Genomic DNA, 3,893 nt, shown 5'->3' with positions numbered 1-3,893 from the left:
CCTCCGCAGGTGGTGGGGCCGCCGCTGCCCCTCAGCCTGGGGGGACGAGCGGGGCCGCTTGGCAAGGAGCTGCGGCAGTACGTGGGGGTGCCGGGCAGCAGCGCCTCGAGGGGCCCGAGCTGGCCTGGGTCGGAGCTCTGGGCATGGGGGAGCTCTAGCAGAAGCCCCCGTCCTGCCCCAGTGACTCCGGAGACTCTGGCCTTGCTGCTTTGGCCACAATTGGTCCTTTGCTGGCACCAGCGCTCAGGCTGTAACATCTGTCCTTTGGGTCCATCTTGGCCAGCGGCTCCCACCTGAAATGGGTACTGCTCACTGCTCTCATGGTGCCGGCTGCCGTTTGGCCCAGGTCTCTGCTCCCGCGCTGGCATGGTGCCATGGGCTGCTCCCCAGGCTCTGTGCCTGCATGGCTGGGCATCCCTTCCTTTGAGTCGCTTCCCTGCTCTGGTTCTTTCTCTGGGAGTCAGAGCCGGAGCTGAGCTTTGGCCTTGTGGGGGATAAGTGCCTGGGTGTCCCAAAGGTGGGACTCTGCATGCTGGGCTCTGACCTGCTCGGTCAGGGCTGTTGTGCTTGGAAGCCTTAGAAGGTGCTGCCTGGCTTTGGGCAGCCCAGGGCTGCCTCCCCTCCAGCCCTGGGACACCACAGGCTCAGGGCTGGGGGCTTGCTGGGTGTCCCAGGGGCTGAGCGCAGGGTGGCCCAGGCCAGTGGTGGGGAATGGTTACAGCAGGAAGCTGAGTCAGCCGGGAAGGCACGTCTGTGGGAACATGAAGGAGTCAGGGTGCTGCAGCAGCGGCAGGAAGCGGGAGCTGCACCCTGCCATGGGCAGGGGGTCCGTGCAGAGGACTGTGCTGCCCTGCCAGAGCCTCCTGATGTGCCATCCTTGGCCTCTCGGGGTGACAATGCGCAGACCTGCCTGTTGTTCCTCGGCTGAGGAGCTTACCACTCTTGATGGGGGTGATGTCGGGGCCCTGGAGGTGTGGGGATGGATGGTCTGGGTTTCTCCCCGTCCTGCCAGTTCTCCAGCTCTGCCATGAGGTCTCTGGGCTGAGACAGAGCCCTGGGAGCAGTGATGGGGTGGGTGTGGGGTCTGTGGTGTGGCTGGGTCTCCAGCCAGGCTGGGGAGGTGGATCTTACCTACGCAGTAAGTGACGCTTCTCCCAGGGGCTTTGTCTTTGGCCCGCTGGGGCTCTGCATCCCCAGAGCACCCTGCTCGTGGCTTGGGTCTCCCTGTGCCTGTGCGGCGCAGGCTGGGGAAAGCCTGACGTGAGGTGGGGAAGGAATTATTTTTCTTTCTGGTTAGGTTTTGGCTCTGCTCAGCTGGAAGAGGATTAGCCCATATAAGGGAAAACTGCCTCTCCCACTGCTTCCTCCCTGCTCCTCTGCTCTCCCCAGCCCTCGGCTCTGGGCTGCTTCCCCTCCTCCTTTCTTCTAGCAAGTGAGACCTTGGCAGCAGCATGTGACATCCCTGGAGGTCCTGGAAGAAGGAGGCTGGGGGATGTGGAGCTGCACCTGCAGCCCTGTTGCTGGGACTGTTGCTGTGCTGGCTGGGATGGGAGCTGCTGGGGAGCCTATGCCCCCCCTGCTCCCTCCTGTAGGTATCTGTGTGGTTCCCTCCCCAGCTGCCTGCTGGTACCCTGCGCCCAGGGATGCCAGTTGGGATGAACCTGTGATACAGCATGAAGATGACGAAGGGCTTGTAGGAGCCGGGGGAGGGAGATGCGGAGAATGGGGTGAGTGCGGCTGCAGGGTGGCCCTTAGCTGGGTGTCTGGAAGGAGGGGTTATTTGAGCACTCACGGCTGTGCTGAGCTCCAGGCTGTGGTCAGCTGGCCATGGGCTGGGGAATGCTCCCCTTTCCCAGCCTGTCCAGATCTCAGGCTGGTTAATTAGACAGGCAGGATGCAAATTCCCTTACAGGCAGAGGCAGGGCAGGCTTGAGCTAGGAAAGTCATGGCCGTGAGGTCCCCTTCTTAGACCCCGTGGCCTTCAGAAAAGGCTTCAGTGGCCCTGAGGAGCAGTGCATCCCTGCCATGTCCCTGTCACCCAGCTGTTCTTCCTGCTTTCCTCTGCCTAGGAAACGCTCTCTGTGGCTCTTTCCAAAGGTGACAGCGAAGCTTGAGGCTGAAGGAAGTTCTTGATGTGCCTGGCTCCTGTCCCTAGAGCAGTTTCCCTGTGGCCAGGCTCCAGCCTCCCAAGTCCTCTATGCTCAGCTGCTTCAGGGAGCCGTATGGATGCAGGGCTAGTTACAGCCCTCCTGGAGGAGCCGCCAGCCGTGCTGGGGCTCTGAACACTGCTGTGCTTGGGCATTATTGGGAAAGCAGCCCACGGGTGCCTTGCCAGCACCCTTTTCACAAAGCCACTTTGTGTGTGTGCTGAGGCGGGTGTTTGCTCGTAACCATTAATTTGCTGCCGACTGGGGAGGGCTGGTGGGGCCCTGGCATGTGCTGGTCCCTGGGCCTGCCCGCGCTGGCAGGGTTATGCCCCTCGTCCCCTTCCCACCCCCTGGCTCCAGCCGTGGTTTCCAGCACTCTCTCCCTCGCCGCTGGCTACGGAGCCTCCAAAGCCACACGTTTGCCTCATCCTGGCTCCCTGCTGATGTGGGCTTGGGACGAGGCTTCCTCCTGCCCTGCTGCTTTTTCTCCTGCGGGGAAAAGCCTTCCAGGACCCGGGTGCAGGTCAGGTCCCAGCTGGAGCCTCCTGGGCAGGGCAGACCCTGAGCTGATGGGTGGGTGTCACACAGCACCTGGGTGCAGGGTGTCCCCTGCTCTGGGGTGTGCAGGGTTGGTGTCCCATAGTGTGTGTTGTGTTGTCTCCTCCCCCCGCCCCCCTCCCCACTTCCCTGCACTCTTGGCTTCTGTGGCTGCTGCCCCCGTTGCACTGACCCAGCTGCCGGGGTTGAGCCATGCACCGCCAGCAGCTTATTTAGGGAAAGGCCAGGGCTTTGGCCTCCTGGTGTGCAGCAGAGGAGTGTTTTTCTGTCCTCAAGGCCTTTGCACGTCTGCCGGGAGATCTATGCTTGCCACAGCATCTCTGCCTTCAGCTGCTTATTTTGGGCTGGACCAGGCTCCATCGCTGCCACCCCATGTGCAGTGGAACTGGGCTTCCCAGCCGGCTGGGGTGCCGGCCGCCTCTGTTGGAGAAGCAGGGGAAAGGCCCCGTCTAAGTGCCTTTGTCCTGGAAGCCATCGCCCTCGCCTGCGGCAGCATCCCCAGGGTGCAGGCAGCCGCACAGGGCAGGCAGGCCTGGCGCAGACGGGAAGTGGGAGGCCCATGTGCATGGAGGGGCTGGTTTCCTCCTCGACATCCCCTAGCTGCACAGCGTCTCCTGCTCTTCCCAAATGCTTCCCTGCCCTTGTGCCAGCAGAGGTGCGAGCTCTGGATGAGAGCCTGGGGGGCTGTGGGCCCCAGCTCCAGCCGGGAGGCAGACGCCTGTGCTGCTGCAGGATGCGATAAGCGGCTGCAAGTGTGCTGGGAGGGATGGCACCGCCAGCCGGCATGGTGGGAGGGAGCACCCCAGCGTCAAGCGGCTGCCCCTGAGGTTGTGTGTGTTTTCAGTGCCAGGCTGGCTGGGGGGAGCTGCCTTGGGGTTTGGTGGTCCTGGCTGCCGGGCAGCCTGCTGGGATCTTCACAGCTGGGGAAGGATAATGCTCCCGGCTGGGCCTCGAGGCTGGCAGGGGCTGGAGGACCACAGTTTTGACTGCCACTGGGGTGGTACGTGGGGGCTCTGTACCTGCTGGCTTCGCTGGGATGGAAATATCCTCCCCTGGTCCCCAAAGCCCAAGCAGGGAGGGCGCAGTGCGATGGCTTTGCTGGGGGCTCTGTGCAGGGGGGTTTCTGCATGTGAGTGGTTGTTTGGGGTGCTTGGTGCTGCCCAGCCTGGGTCCACTGAGGGACCGACC

This window comes from Charadrius vociferus, unplaced genomic scaffold (assembly GCF_000708025.1).
Source record: "Charadrius vociferus isolate BGI_N301 unplaced genomic scaffold, ASM70802v2 scaffold615, whole genome shotgun sequence".
Lineage (NCBI taxonomy): Eukaryota > Metazoa > Chordata > Aves > Charadriiformes > Charadriidae > Charadrius > Charadrius vociferus.
This window is presented reverse-complemented; position numbering follows the sequence as displayed.